Raw genomic sequence first — 16,808 nt, forward strand, 5'->3', positions numbered from 1 at the left:
GGTTCTAGTCACCTGGGACAAGTCTAGAAGGAGGTGTCCCTGCATCTAGGAGGGCACATCCCCATGGTCCCACAGACTTCTGCTTGTTTCATGGAAAGCAGTGTGACCCAGAAAGGGCTGGAATGGGGCCACCGCGGTGAGGAGCCCAGGGCGGGGACCCGGTTGCCCAGCTACACATCTGGTACTGAGTATGTCAAACTCCAACTGCCCAAAATGGGATGAATTTCCTGCCAAATCCGCACCCCTCGATGCTGCTACCATCCTGAGGGGACCCTGAGAGTAGAAGTCCTTCTCCATCCCCAGAGCAGCTTTCTAAGGCCTCCTCCCCACCCTCAGAATGTTCCCTCTCCTTCAGCCCTGGGCTTCCACACAGCGTCAGCTCTCACTTGTGCCTTGACTGATTTCCGGGCCTCCCGGGTTGGTGTCCTCGCCTCCAGGCTCCACACTCCCACCCAGCCATCTTTCCCCAGGGCCAGTATGACCTCTACGCTCTCTCTTCCGCATGAAGCTGCTCACGGGTGCCCTGTGCCAACGGGATCAAGTCTGAGCTCCGCAGCCCAGCACTCAAATCTCCGTAACCTGCCCCGTTGCCCTCGCCTCTCTCCAGTAGCCCCCACTGAGCCTTGCCAAATACACATAAAAGTCATGCAGTGTACCTTTTCTGACCCTTTCTCCCCTCCTAGCTTACCCTGCTCCCTCCGCCTGAAAGACCCTTTCTCATCCTCCTGGTCCACATGTACTCACTCTCTCCCAGATGGAAACCTTTCCGGTGTCTCCTGCTCCCTTTTCTCCCCAGCTATAATTGATCACCTCATCTGTAAAACGAGCTGATGTCATAGCAATGAAAATACTTTCTAGCATTTACTTGTTTACAAGTCTTGACGTCTAACCAGACTGTAAGCTCTCTGAAGGCAGGGCCTGGCCTAGAATCGTGTGTTAAGTGGAAATACAAAAGCGTACCTAGGATTAATGCTTCTTGCCACAGATCAAAACATGCAATAAGCATGTATTATCTGATCTGTTTTTACCAGACTTTTTATATGTAAACAATTCTTAAACAATGGGCAGGAACTCCTCATGAGTTTCTGCCGTGCATTCAAAACATGGAGGAGTCCATAAAAGGTGCTCAGTGTGGCTGAGAACCCTTGGCACGGCCAGCAGCTGGAGAGGTGCTCGCAGCCTCCACCAGTTCCAGGCCTGGGGACTTTGTGTCTCAGGTGCCAGGGTTATCTCAGGACAGAGGCTGGGTCCGTTACTCCAGCCGATTGGCTCTGTAACTCCCTCGTCCAACCGGAGCTTCTTTCTTACCTTGGGAAAGGGAGGGAAGGGGAGAGAACAGACAGGTATGAAATGTACTCAGGTGGTCAGGGGTCAGTGCCCATCTCGTCCATCCATGAGGCACTGAATGGGCTGGTGCCACAGACGCAATCATGGGCGAGACACAACCTTGCCCTGGAAGGGCTCATACTCAGCCTGGAACGTAGGAAGGTAAATCAATGGGAACAATGTAACAGGATGCCTGCCGAAATAGGATAAAACACCAAATGATGGAGGATCCTGAGTGGGGACTGCCACCCAACTCCTTCCCATGGCTGCTGGCCCTGAGTGACTTAAGCCTGACTGCTCTCCAACTGCATGAGCCCCTCTGTCCTCTCGCTCAGCGGTCTCTCTGCACACATCGTCCCCTCTGAATTATATAGCACCGGCTGCCCATCTTCCAGCTTCTGTTGAATATCTGTCCTCAATCTGTCATCGTCCCATCTATGGTCACTTATCAACTTTAATCATTATTATTTGCTCTCAGTTTCTTGTTTATTTCCTTTAAAGCATTTTTCAAGCATGACTATCTTATTTATCTATATTTTGTTATCTCTCTAATCCACATCAGACTAAGCTCCATGAAGACAGAGACTGTATTCATCTTGGTTTTGACAGCGTCTGACACATAGTAGGACTCGACAATCATTTGTTAAGCAAACAAAAGAAGGAAGGGCTCTTGTTGGTTTCCTGGCATGCGGTGGTGTGAGGTGGGGGAGATGCCATGGAAGGCCTCCCAGAAGACGGGGCGTTTGAATAGCACCTTGTAGCATTATTAGGTGTTGCCAGATGGAAGGGCTGTCATAGGTGTACTAGCAAGGATACGATTCGGACAGTGGTGAAGCGGTTGGGGGCAGGGATACATGGAGCTCGCCTGGGCTGGTAGGGAGGAGACGACTGCTATCCATAATCTCTCCCTTTTTGTGTATGGCCCCTCCTTGATGGATGTGACAGTGAGCTGAACTATTAAAAGTCTGTTGTGACATCTACCTCTTGGGCAAGCCCACCCGAGCTAAACAGTCAACACAAGCTAAACAGTTGGAACTCAGCGAGCTACCTGAGGGACCCAACAAGGACACTCAAGTGACCTCAGATGATTCCAAAACCTGAGGAAAATACTCCAGCAAGCCTAAGTCATCTGATCATGAGACTCATCTCCTGACTGTCTCTGACTGCTCACAAAGAGCTGGCCAAGGACATTCCAGCTCTGCCAGGCCATGGGCCATGTTCCCGGGTTCCCAGGGACAGATATCCACTCTGCTCTATCCCCAATCACACTCAAGGGAAAACACACAGAATGGGCTTGTGTCCACGGACTGGCGGACACCTGCTCCAGAGCCAGCAAAATAACCATCATCTTTGCCCTGGGCCAGTGGGCGGGGCTGTGGTGGGCTGAGCCATGATGATTTATGACACCCGGGCTTACCCTCAGGACGGTGCCAGGTAGAGTCTCCAGCTTCACTGGGCAAGGTCTCTCCTTCCCAGTGATTTATGAAGCCAGAGCGAGCCAGCCATTGTTTCTTTTTCTTCTTTCTGCCCCTTCTCCCCGGTCAAGTGGGTTCCACACCAGCATAGGCACTGTGGGTGTGCCTGTCTCCCCACAGCACCTGCCGTTGGGGGAGGGGTGGCTGCGGTCCGTGGCCACATGTGCTTTGCTGGTACTTTCAGCTCTTTGCGTCGCACTTGGGCCACAGCCCCGGTCATCAGCCTCCCACTACGGCTTTGTTGCTTGCCAGCATCTACTCTCCGTCTACTGCGGGCCTGGCTCCAAATGAGGTCCCATTTTTCCCTCTGTCCTTCTTTTCCTCCTACCTCCTTCTCTCCTTCTCTAAGAATCCACAAGTCTCTGATTTCTTGGCATGAAAACTGAGGGGATTGGGGTTTCCTTCCATAAGAGGAGAACAGTCACGAAAGCTGTCCCCAAGCTGCTAGTGCCCTGAGCCCACTCTGTGCTGTACCATGAATGGGCCTTGAGCTTTTTCAAAATCATCCCTCTGCCCCAAGAAGTCAAAGAGGGAACAAGAGAATGGCATTCACCTCTTCGTTGTTCTTGGGTGCCCCGGCCTTACGCTCGTGCTACACCAGGGCATTGGTGTCCTCAGGGTCTGGGACATGGCAGAGGCACAACTAAGACAGAGGAGGAGGGAGGTTGGGAAGCACCTCCCGGCATTGCCAGCTTTGGAAGCCAGAGTTGCTTGGCAAAGAACCTTCATTCACTCACACCCACAGGGGGCGCTTGGGTGCTCACCATGTAGAGACAGGCTTCTACGGACAAGCTCAAGCACAAAGCAAGAGCCGCCGCCCTGTGAGATCAGGCCCCTTCCCCTCTGCCCCGCCTGGCACGGGGGAGCACGGGTCGGCGATCCCGCACCAAGACCCACGGCAGCCCCCCTGCCTCCTGCTGAGGAGAACTGACTGACAGATGCCAGGCTGACTGAGTTCCAGCCCCCAAAGTGGCAGCCAGCAGCAGGGTATGGCAGGTCTCGGGAGGCCAGGGCTGCTGCTCTCAGCTCGCCAGGCGCTGCGTGTGGCTGCCCCCCCCCCCCCCCCGTCTCTGCTGGCCTCCGTGGCCTCCACCAGCCTACTTGCCCCTCTTCCGTCAGCAGAGCTAAGCACAAACGTGGGCTGGAGACGCCGGGGTGCTTTGGGGGCCTCATGGATTGTAGGGAGGGCACCCACCGTGCTTGTTTCAGGGGTCCCCGCTCTTGGATGATGCGCTGTTGTGGGTGATTGCTAATGCATGATACCCCTCTGGAAAGCCCACTTTCTGTCCGGCTGTGCTCAGCACCTTACGTCATCTCCTCGGCTCCTTTCAGCAACCTGCCAGGGATGCGTTATAGTTCAACTTCTGTAGATGAGACTGAACTTCCTTTGAGGTTAATTATTCAAGGTCAAACAACCAGTAATCGAGGGAGCCAAGAATTCTACACATGACTCCAACACTCCTGCGCTTAATAAGTGAATTATACTGGCCCCCTTCCACAAGGGTTATCAGAATTCAGAGAGTTAAGAAACACTAGGTAAATTAGTCAAAATTCCAAACAGTTAAACCCAGGCTTTTCAGATAAAGTGATCAATTTCCCAGAATACGAGTGGGGACGAAGAAGAGACACCACCTGTCCTTCTGTGGCACTGGGCAGCCCCCAGCTGTGAGGGTTTCCTCTGTTCCTCATTATCTGCCAAAGGCCCAGCTCCAAATACTGTTGCACTGGGGATCAGGGCTTCAACAGATGAATTTCGGGGGCACAGAATATTCAGGGCATAGCAATCACATAGCTGGTAAATGTCAGAGGCAGGGTTTGAATGCAGATGGTCTGACTCTGGTATGTTCTACTGCCCCATGAGCCCTTCCACAAGCGATATACTATACGGCTGTTCGGTAGTCTATTTTCTTTAACTCCATAATATATTTTAGCCATGTTTCTATTTGGATGAATATATACCTACCACATCGTTTTAGTGATTGTACCATTAATGAAATGAGGATACAAAGAGTCCAACTTCTACTGAATACTCACGTGGTCTCACTGCTTTATGCCTTTGTAATACAAGGATAAGGGTAATGATATCTAGTACATAATTTGGGGGGGGCTTAAATAATGCATGTAAATATATTTATAAATCATAACATCCTATATAAATATAAGACGTAATGATCATTGTTATTAATTATATCCCAGGATGGGGAGACTTCCCACAGACTGGGTACTGCAGGGAACAGAACTACTAGTTACCTGGATGTTCTCACTTGATGGGAATTCACTTGTGATTTGTGCCCCTTTTTGTCTATGTTATATGTTAGTGCAAAATGTACATTTAAAAACTTTTCCTCCCTTTCTATGGAGTTAAGTGTCAATTTCTGACTCTAGCATTAAGGGTCTTCTGCGCTATGACCTGACCTACCTTCTCAGCCTAATACCCCTAGTCCAACTTCACCAGGGGACTCATTATTCTGTTCAGTCATCCTATACTTTCTTGTTTCTGTACCCTTTGTCTGATGCTTCTGTCACCTCCCCTTTAAGATCTTCTCAGATGTCATCTTCGCTGTGTGTTCTTCCTTCGTCTCTGTTCAGCCCCCACTTTGAGTCCTCGTCTTCCTTGCGTTCACATTCTGTGTCCGAGGAACTTTCCAGAATCCTCGGCGAAGGCCTTCAGTCCTGGGAGCTCTCCTTTGTGGTCCCTCTCTTGTAGAGGATGTTGACCTAGGATGGCTAATGGTTGAACACATTTCTGACTTTGTTTGAGAACAGTCCCACAGCTTGAAATGGAAGAGTTGCTGTGTTTGCCTTGCCTGGAGGTTTTCCGTATTTCCTTTCGAGCTGACGTGTTAGTCCCAGAAGGGCAAAGGCCACGTGTCTGATGTGTTTGTATCCACTCCCCACTGACCCCGACCACAGGCAAGCACAATGATTTTGTATGCAGTGGAGCATATTACTAAGAAAGCACCGCTACCTGCTCTACGCACCATCTAGGACCCGTTAGCGGTCAAAGGGAAAGCCATCTGGCCATTGTTAGCCATCTTTGAGCCAAAGGAAATGGACCCACGGAATGATTCCCAGGCTGCAGGGCTCTGATGTGGCTGGTGGCTTTGACTTAATCGGTTGGGAACCCCTCTGCAGGGAATTGATAGGAAAAGTCTTTCTCATTCAGTTGGTTCTTCAACTGAATGGAATATGTTAGAGCAGGGGTTGGCAAACTTTTTTCTGTTAAGGGGAAGCCAGTTAATACTTTAGGCTTTGAGGGCCATGGGATCCCTGTTGCAGCTCTACTCAACTCGGCCATGATAGCACACGGGCAGCCATAGACATTGCATACGCACATGTGTGACTGGGTTACAGGCAAACTTCATCGTGGACACTGAAATTTGCATTTCATATTATTTTAACATCACAAAACAGTATATTCTTCTTTTGATATCTAGAAACCATTTACAAATATAAAAATCTGTCTCAGCTTATGGGCTATAGCAGCTTCCTGGTCCCCTCAGCAGACCTGGTGAAACAGACTAGTGGGGAAACTGCCCAGGAAAGCTGCTGTGGTCACAGATTCTCCTGGGTGAGCGTCGAACATGCTAGGTGTGGAGAACCATTCCAGACAAAAGGGCACCAAGAGCTTTCTTAAAAGCTTTCCGATTTTGGCAAAAAAAAAAATAAATAAAAATAAAATAAAATAAAATAAAAAATGAAAACCAGTGCTTTTCTACCCAAGCAGGTTCTTTTAGGATATTTTGAAAGCCACCTAGGGTTCTCCCTGCACTTTCTTAAGGTATTTTGATCTTGCTCAGACTCCAAGTGCTGTGTTTTCTAGAGAGAATGGGCGGGCCCCTGAGCGCTTCTCAGACAGATACTGTTGATTGCTTATTTGGCACCCTCTCCCTATTTGTCTTTCTAGCTAAAGGAGCCCCAGTTTCACTCTGGCATCCTGCCTGATGGAAGGCGACCCTGTCGCGGTGATGTGCTGGGAAGTACGCATCAACTGGCTCTTCAGGAAAAAAGCCCGGTATGTACTGTCTGCCATTTCCTGTGGTAACTCTCTGCCCATTGTGGCCAGTTTCAAGACACCAACACGAGGTCACTCAGTGGAGGGTTTTAGTACAAGCTGTGCGCTCTCTGCTCCTGCAGACTGGCCTGAGTGGCTCCGGTCCACATTGCTGTGTCCATGCAGAGAGAGTCTGAGTCAATCATGGTGATCCTATCCCCATGTCAGTCATTGGCTTGTGAGCCCAAGATATTAGGGATGGGATTGGGCACTTGAAGGAACGAATGGCTTCTGCCCTTCCACGGGACACGAATGGACTGTGGTAATTTACATTCGGCTGTGCTGTGGCGCCGGTAGCCGTCATGGAGGTCACGGAGGTAGCTGGCCTGTAGACAGCTGACCACAGCGTGGACTGCAGAAGAAAGACAGGGGAAGGACGCGGGTCCTTGGTGATGTGGTCAAGCTGCTGAATTAACTGGGTCTGACAGCACTGTGTATCAGGACTTCTAATTACGTGCATTCAGAAAACTTCCAGATTGTGTAAGTTGGTTGAGTTGGGAGTTTCTGTTACTTGCAGCAGAAAGCTTCCCAAGTGACGTATCTTTTCTCATTGATCACTCGGAAATGAAGAAGAGGGGATGCGTGAGTTATTACCCAGCCTTTAGCACCTCACCACGGGCAGAGGCAGAGCAGAACGTCCAGGACTCAGAGGCAGTAAAGCTACAGGCTGGCTTCTCACGGCTCATTATCTTTTCCAAAGCCCACTTACCAAGTGAAATGTCACCAGCTTTCTGTGTCACCTATCTCGCTCCAGCACTGCTAGCACGAGTGATATAGGGCATTATCAGGCTTCACAACAGCGTGTGTGGCTGAGGTTTAAATGAATTTCATCAGCATGATTAAATACTTATTACATGAGTCAAACATACGGGCTTCATTAAGCTAGTGAACTCCCAGGAACCTCCTCTCCTGTTTATACAACCCATCTGGACTCTCAGATTACTTTAAAGAAATGGGATAAATGGAGTTCAGTATGACAGCCAGGTCGTCTTTCAGCATTATACTCTCAGAGGAAACTCATCTTCCATTGCTAACTCTGGCTTCCATACAATTGGGTGCAGAGGTTTTTTCCATCTGCTTCTGGCCTCCGTTAAAGCCTGACATGATGCTGAAATTGAGACTTTAAGTGTAACTTGCCAGGACATGACAGACATACTTTTCTCATTGAAGCATGGAACATTGTCTAAAGTCATTTGCAAGCACAAACCTTGGGCCTTTTACAGGAAGGGTACACCTTGAAAGCAAAATAAAGGACAAGGTTTAATTAACTTACCAGGGCTCTGTTAGTCGTTATTAGAAGCTCTTTATCAAATTAAAGGCCTGCTGGGAAGGCAGCTGAGTGCCTAGAAGCAGTGACATGCGTTAAGTGCCAAAGTGGGTTTTAATTGGCTGTTTAAATGAGGAAAAGCTCCCTGCAGTGTGACAGACACATAGCGGGAGTGTGCAAACACACACACACACGCACACACACACATATGCATGGAGCTCCAGGCAGTCTGGGAAATCACAGGAATCACATTTTTGGAAAGCTGACATCCCTAAAGAGGGACCACAAGCCTACCAGGACAGGAACCCTAAAGCATGTGCTCTATGCTTAATAAATGCCATTTATTATTTCTGATCATAATAAATAACAGGATGGAGCAGTACGTTGTTTGAATGCTGCCAGATTTATATTGTATGTAGTCCAGCTGCATGGCCAGGGTCCTCTTACTCTAGGATCGAGCTCAGGGTTTTGCTTTGTTCTCATGTCTGTCAGGCCATTGACATAACACGGAGTCATGTTAGCTACCTTGCAGGAATGCTCAAAGAGATTTATACAAAGCTCCTAGCAGTGCCAGGCACATACTGAGAGCCCAATAAGTGATAGTTATTTCGGCCAGAATGTTTTTTCTACTCTACTCTTTGATAAGATTACTCGGGATTATTTCTTCCTAACATCCCTAGTTAGGAGGAGAGGCACGGCAGCGCGGTGGCTGAACCGTGATGTCAGATTGTGTGGTGGGCGTGCGGGTTCCACCCCATGAAGGGGCCTTTCTGAGACTCAGGCTCTGTTTCTATGAAATGGGATGAACATACCTACTTCCCGAGTGGTGGGGAAGCCCTGCGATCGTGCTGGGAAGGAGCTGAGCACAATACGCGTGTCTTGCAGGTGTGAGCGTCAGTACGTTTATTAGGGTTACGTTTGTGCTTCCCGAAGATAGATTGTAGAGTGGCGGTGGGACAGGCCCCAAGGACACCTTGTCTTTTCACAGAGGCTGCTAACAAGAGTTCTTGGAGTCAAACCACTGGTTGAGTTTGTGGGATGGAACCTTACTGAGGTGGCAGAGCCCGGACTTTATGGGCTTGGGGGCACATTTAAGACACCTGGGGAGTGGGGTAGACAAAGGAAGAGGTTGGCAGTCAGCCTCCTGCTGGTGCTCATGGCATTTCTTGCCCCCTTAGAAAGCTGGGGCTCCCCTGTCATCCGGGTATGAACACGTTTGGACCCAGAACAACTCCGTGGCACAGTTAGGACAAGAGGCTAGGGCTCCAGTTTCTGGTCTGTGGCTTATTTTACTGAGAAAGTTTCTTGTTAGGGTAAGATTCGCAACTGGTGGGGAAGAAATTTTTCCAAAACAACTGTTTTTATTTCTTATGCAGATTTATTATTATTATTATTTTATATTGGTAAGAATTTTATTGGTAGTCTGAGCTTGCTATTTAACAGGAGTTCTCAAATGAAGTCCTTGTAAAATCAAGATCCCCCATGTTCCTTTACAGGGTTATATGCAGTAGCCACTGTCCCTTGGCTCCCCGCCAGCATCACAGTTTGGTGTGAAGTTATGGGGGGGAGGGGGAGGAGGAGGGAAGGAATCACATGACTAGAGAGGGCTGGAGGGCCAGTAGAGTGACCATCTTTGAAGAAGTTAAAGGTGTCAAAGAGCCTCAGCCTACAGCTGTAGATGAGGAGCTTAAAATACAGGACCGTGGGGGCCTTGGAGCCATTTTGAATTGGGGGATGTTTTCATAAAGGCTGCGAAAACAAACATTCCCAGTTGAAAGCATGTGCTACGTGCATTTAAACACACACCCTCTGTTCCAATTACACCGCAACTCGACGCTATCCCTGATACACCCGCAAGGAAGAGAACAAACTCCTTCCTTTCCCAACGTGCTTGCTGGGGCTTGGAGGGACAGCTCTCGCTCCATTTTCCAGCCCAGCAAGGCTTTGAACATGAAACAGAAGCGTCCCAGGGCTCTTACAAATGAGCCACAGCAGGCTTGATGTCAGGGGATGGATTCATGGGCTGCCGGGGGGTTAATATCTCTTGCAATTTCAAATCAGAAAAAAGCCTGCATTCTTCCTCATTTCGCCTGTTTCACACATCCTTGGCAGCTGGGCTGCCCAATGCTTCATTTAGGCCAATGCCCGTGAAGGAATGGATCAGCAGGCGCAGGCCATCAGGCGGCCATTTTAAGCCCTTGGCCTGGGTCCTCGCTCCCCGCGCTCGGGTGAGACAGACAGGCCTTTGTGTGCCTGGAGCCGGCTAAGCCAGGATGTGACTGCGAGCTGGAATCTGACCTTTCATGGGCTCCAGCACCTGTCAGAAAAAACGAACAAGCTTGGGGTGTTTTTTCCGCTCCGGACTTAAATGCCAGTTTTGTGACTCCCTCACAGTGGAACTGTGCCAAAGCAGTTGTGGTCAACTCCGGCTCTCCGAGGAGCAAACCTGAGACATGAGTGATGGACGGCCCTGCATTGCCGAGAGCTGGCCCGCTCTCAGCTCAGAATGAACGCAAGCCAAGCAGAGGACTCCCGCGCTCTGAGCTAGAAAACTGAGAGCAGAACAGACACATTACTCTGGCAACAGCCCTGGGGAGAAGGGGAGGGGGAGAGGGAGAGGGAGCCTGCATTCAGCACCGGAACAAAGCCCCGGTCCCGGTGACCCGGACAGGTAGCCATCAGGGGACACTTTGGGCACACTCCCTCCCTGCCTGCTGTAGGGGTCGGAGCAGGAATGTATTGGTCACACGTGGGTTGGACTCTGCTACTTATGATCTGCAGGACCTTGGGCAAATGATTTAACCTCCTTGAACCTCAGCTTCCTCAGCTATAAAATGGAGAGAGACATGCTTAATTCCAAAGATGATTGTGGATCAAATGAGATAATATACACAAATCACCCAGCTCCTCGCCTAAGCAGCTTGGCTGGAGGTGCCTAGTGATGGCCACTTTCCCTCCCCTGCTGCAGCCCATACTTGGGCTGGAGGAGGAGTGAGTGTGCTGGCACCACTGACGTTTGATCGCCCCATGGACACATCCTACCCTGATTATGGAAGAGGGACTGGTCTAGCCCATCAGTGACTTCAGGCATATGACTACTTTCTCCTAAGCATGGCTTCAGAGGATTATTTTCAAGGCTCCCTGGTGACCTGGTCTTCTGCTGGAGGTGGCCACAGCTTCCAGAAGGCCCTGGAAACCATGGCATGGCCAAGTGGTTGGTGTACTTTCCTTACCTCCAAGTGGCTTTAGAACCCTACAAATGAAGAAAAGCTAATGTGTACCAATACTGCAGCCCAAGGAGCTTGCCCCTTTGGGGAGAACAAGGCCACTGTGCCTGCATCCTTGGCCCTGGGGAGCCTGCCTCTGCAGAGATATCAGGCTGTTAGGCCACTTCGTTTCACAGACTAGTAGTGCAACTTTAAGAAGTAGCAGGTCAGGTGGAAGAAAATATCTACACTTTTATAGATGCCTGGCCCAGAGCTCGAGACATGCAAATGTCAATGGAAAAAATCCAAAGTCTAATCATCATGCTTACAACTATGAGTACTTTAAAAATAAACAAACATCGTCGTATAAAATCTGTTTCTGAATTACATGGATCATAAATGAACATAAATGAACTTCAGTTTAGAAATGAGGTTTCTGTTTCTTTGTTTGCCTTACCACATCTCATGAAAATAACTGGGTAGATTTTTACCAAATTTGAAGAGCAGATTAGGGTGGTATGAAAATGTGGGCCCTGCCCTGGGGGAAATCTCAAAAAGATAAGCTGTTATTCTTCAGACTGAATGAAACTGATATTTGGCAACAGGTAGCCGTGACTGGCAGCTGAGGGCTACTGGCTCCAGAACTAAGACACTGGATCAAGAAAACAAATTGCTGCATAGGGGCCCTAAGTTGGAATGTGGTTGTTGATTTGCACCAAGCTGATTCTCAGATGGGCAACTCTCTGAAGTCAGATCCATGCAGAACATGTATTTAACTCTTCTTCTAAAGAGCACAGGGCAGGTCAGTTAGGCGACACACGGATAGGCTCTCAAGTCCATTACCTTTATATGTTTTAATTTTAAAAAGATAGCTACTTGTCTAGACTGTACATTTTGTAGCCTTTTTGTTTCTACTGTTTGAAACAGATAGTCTGCAGTGTGCCAGACACTGCTTTAGATGTATCACATTTAATCCTCCCAGGGATTCCCCTAGAAAGAAGCTTCTGCTCTCCCCATTTCATGGATGAGGGCAGAGCCTTAGGGCAGTTGAGTAACTTGCCCAGCATCACCGAGCAAGGAAATAGTAAAGCTGGAACACAAACTCAGGCCACTTTATTCCAGGGCCCAAGTTCTTTAGCAAAATGCTATGTTGCCTCTTCCTACGGTTTCTTAAAGTGTCATTCCTTTACTGCAAAGATATTCAAATGGTCGTGATTTGATTTGTTGTCTTAAAGGGTTGCTTTAATCAATCAAATTGCAAGCTGATAATATATTCCTCTATACCTCTCAAAAACGTCTGAGTTTTAAAAATTCAAATGAAATTTAAGAAATGCTCCAAATTAGATTTTCACTGGTAAGCATGTTATCTGATCATGTTATTATTTGATGTTTGATAATATTCACCGCTACTGTTTGGTACTCAGTTGAACAGTTAAAAGGTGGCTTGTTTTAGCCTTAATCTGAAATACATTAAGAAGGGTCAGCCAAACTCGGGCCAGCTTTGCTAAAGGTTTTTTGCATTGGTCACAGTTTTGACTTATAGATCACCGATTAGTTGCAGATGTCGACAGTAATATGAAGTGTAGGAAGGGTCAGGAGAACACTTCGTTCCCATTTGAGAGGAATTTAGAACTTGAAAAAATACTCTTGTTAATTCTGAGCTGCCAACATAGACACATTCATGCGTGTGTGTAACTCCCTGGAAAAACAATCAGATTTTTGGAAGCCGTAGGCTATAATTCTATAGACTTTATAATTCAATTCATAAATACTTGGGTTTTTAAAGCATAATCATAACAACAACAAGAAGAACAAGAATCGTTTTCATATTTCTCTCATCTCTGTAACTCAATAAATACTTAATTTTTAATTCTAATGATTACTCATAAAAATAATAACAGTAATGAGAAGCACAGCTATGTTCCTGGCGAAGTGTTGAGTGCTCTGTTTGTCTGTTATTCCATCCATCTTCACACCTACTCTCTGAGTTAGGTTGTACCATTAGCTCCACTTAGAGCTAAGGAAAATGGAATGTCAGGGAGGTCCTTGGAACTAGCCAGAGCTGGGGTGCCTCACCCCTGTGTGATAAGGCCTTCCTCCTAGGGCCACGCTTGGCGGGAGGCATTTGTTCATCTCTCTAGAGGACCCATGTTTGGGATAGATGGTATCAACTTTCTAGGAGCTAATGGATTTGGGAAGGGCTGAGATACAGACATCAGCACTTATAGGAGGAAGGATGTGGAGAAGTCCAAGTTCTTGGTGAAAGAGCAGGAAGGAAAGATTGCTTCTGGAGCTCATGGATCTCCATGGGTCAGCCAGCGATGGCCCACAGGCTGAGTCTGGGGCCAAGGCCTGTTTCCCTACAGCCCTGGAGCTAAGAATGGTTTTTATATTTTTAAAAGGTTGAAGGAGAAGGAAGAGGAGCTGTAGGAGGAGAAGAAGGAGAAAATACATGACAGACCATATGTGGGCCATACACATTAAAATACTACCTGGCCCTTTACAGAAGAGGTTTGCCAATACCTGATCTAGACCAGCACTAATAGAAATATAATTCAGTCACATATGTAGTTTAACATTTTCTAGTAACCCCATTAATAAAGTCAAAATACGCAAGTAAAATTAATTTGAATAATGTATTTTACTTAACCCAGAATATTCAAAATGTTGCTTCAACGTGTAATGAATATGAAAATTATGAATGAAACATTTAGCATTCTAATCTTCATACTAAGTGTCTGAAATCTGAAGAGCATCTGACACGGCACATCAACTTTGTACTAGCCACACTTCCAGGGTTTAATAGCCCCAGATGGTAAGTGGCTACTCTGTTGGGTAAGGCAGGCCTAAGTAGTGAAGGAATGGACAGGATTTTGATGTGGAGGGAAGGAGGACATCCTGGCGTAGTCTCAAGCAGGGCTCCTCAACCTTGGCCCTGTTGTCATTTGGGACTCTTTAACTCTTTGTGGTGGGACGCTGTCTATGCATTGTGGGATGTTTAGCAATATCTCTAGAATCTAGCCATTCGATACCAGTAGCAGGTCCCCTCCCTAGTTATGACAATCAAAAATGCCTCTAGATATTGCCAAATGTTCCTTAAGTAGCAAACTGTCGTAGGTTGGAAAGCATTGGTCTAAAGTATGAAAAACTGGTGCTTGGGAGCACACATGGAATTACCTAGAAAATGTCCTCTGAGTCCATCCCTCTGATGGAAGAAGGACAATCAAAGGAGAGTCATGAGCGTTTTGGTAGAAAAAGATGAGGGCAAAGCTCAGGGTAAAGCATTTGAAGTTTATTTGCTCAGCAATGATAACCATCAAAGAGCTTTGAGCAGGGGAATAAAATTAGCAAAGTTACAAATTAAAAACATTTTTTCTTCCATCTTTGAATAACTAGATTCTTTCTCTTTTTTATTGGCACAGATAGATTTTTTCCCCCCTTAAAGGAACGCATCATTTAAAGAGCCAATGCCCCCACCCTGTGTCTGGTGGGTGGTTTTTATTAAATTCCAGTAGAGGGATGGGTTTCCAAAGCAATCATCCAGCCCCTTGGTGAGCAGGCTCCCTGCCACTCAGCTGACATTCCACCCTGCAGGAGCTGAAGAGAGAAGAAAACCAACAGTAAGCAGGCAAAGGGACTGTAGCTTACACTGTTGGAATCCCTAGTAGGGCCACTTGGTGTTACAGATGGGGCCAAATGGGGCAGGGCACCAGGGTGGAGACAGCCTGATAACAACCCGTGTATCCTACAGTTGCTAAATTATTTATTTACTCAGCTCCTGACATCCAATCGCGATTGAGTTTTCTAATTCCCCTTTGAATAATATTATTAATAATAATAGGAATATGGGTAGGTCTTTGTTGTTGATCATGTGTTTTTGGGTCCAGAGTCATATTTAACCATCATGCATCATGATCTAATGTTGAAGTAGGAGTGTATGCTGTGGAAGTGTATTTTGGGACCTACTCTTTCTGGGGGACTCTGGGGCTTTTGTCCTATTCTGTTTGCCCCTTGGATCCATGCATCTCCCTCCCTGCTTTCCACCCTGCTCCAGTGCCCTGGGAGGCTGGCCTTTAAGGATTGCATCAGCTGGGCCCCTTTGCCCTCATTTCCTGCTGGGTTCAGCCAAAGGGAGGCACAGCAGGAGATCACAGGGTGGGGGAGATTGAGGTTGGGGTATTTGCTTCTCGGTGGGGCTGTGGGCTGGCAGCAGCTACAGTCCTCCACTGAAGACCACAGCTCCTGTAATGGCAGGTCTCACCAGATTCCAGGAGCTGCTTTTTACCTCTTTGTCCTTTCAAGCCTGGGGATGGGAAGACGCAGTACTATTGTTGGCCCTGGGTAACCCGCATCCATCCCTTGTAGGTTGACCCGCACCCCTGCAAATTACCCATTTACAAACTCTCTCCTGTTACCCCTTTGGAGTGCGCCGTCTGCTTCCTGCAGAGACCCCGACTGACATTCTAGCTCCGCTGAGGAAAGTCCACATCTTTCTTGCCTGTCCCAACATCCAGTCAGGAAAATTCAAGCAAGGCTACAGTTAGTAGTTTGGCCTTTGAAATCAACATGTTGTCCCCGGTTTATCCCTAGAGAAGGTAGGCATGGAGTTCCTGTGGCTTTTCCTGGGTTACCAAGTAACTTGGTACACAAGAACTTTAATCATAAGCCCAAAACCCACACACCCAGTTCTCTTCCAGGGAGGAATGTGTGTAATGCTTAATTCAGTGTTTTTCTTTCTGGAATTTCTAACAATAATAATGGAAAAGGAACTTGGGGGAAAGTGTCAAAGAAAATCACGTTGGTGTTTTCCTTTCTTTATGTGTAGATTGTTTGAAGGAATCCAAACCCCAGCTTGAGTTACAGTGTCTAAACCAGACACGTCAGCTGTCAGCAGGCTGGCCCTGGTCATCAGCGTGAGTGTGCTCTCCTCTCTGCTGTCAGCTTGGTTCTACCTGCGGGGTTAGGCCTGGAAGTCACATCACCTGTGCCTCCTCATGGACCCTCACTAACTACAAAAAGAACACGCCCTGCTCTAGGTTTTGTCTCAGCCAGTTTAACTGGAGGAAATGATCAATGTTGATCCATTGAAAAAGGCTTGGTCTTTATTAAGATGCTTTCCAGCTATTAGTGAGCACACTTTAGGGTCTCGATAGTGTCTGGGTTATGAAGAACCAGTAACAGCAGAGATACTAATGGTAGTAGGTACAGTACCTACAAACTATAGCAAAAGAGAAGACAGGACTCTTCAGACCATGCTAGATAGAGGGCAAGGAGCTGCCTGTATATTCAGCTCTTCGGGCAGATAGAGGTGGGGTGTAGATACACGCAAGATCTTGGGGCTCTAGTCGTGCCTCATGGGGTTACTTGGGGGTGAATTCCTTCAATATTTTAATCACAGTTTCCCAGGAAAGGAGATGCAAGGGGCTTAAACACTATTAAGCTGAGTGCCTCTCAGCCCTGACTCTGTATTAAAATCACCT

General features: G+C 47.6%; 1 protein-coding gene across 1 annotated transcript in view; it reads left to right on the top strand.

The window, feature by feature from the left end:
- The first annotated feature begins 3,772 nt into the window (after window positions 1-3,772).
- PRKCH (protein kinase C eta) overlaps window positions 3,773-16,808 on the top strand; it is a 367,061-nt gene continuing 354,025 nt past the window's right edge. Inside the window, exons 1-2 of the mRNA XM_087855982.1 lie at window positions 3,773-3,788; window positions 6,709-6,816. The gene's annotated coding sequence lies outside the window, so the exon portion shown is untranslated. The remainder of the gene's footprint in view (window positions 3,789-6,708; window positions 6,817-16,808) is intronic.

The sequence above is a fragment of the Ursus americanus genome, chromosome 26, assembly GCF_024610735.1.
Source record: "Ursus americanus isolate L20-20 chromosome 26, mUrsAme1.1.p, whole genome shotgun sequence".
Classification (NCBI taxonomy): Eukaryota; Metazoa; Chordata; class Mammalia; order Carnivora; family Ursidae; genus Ursus; species Ursus americanus.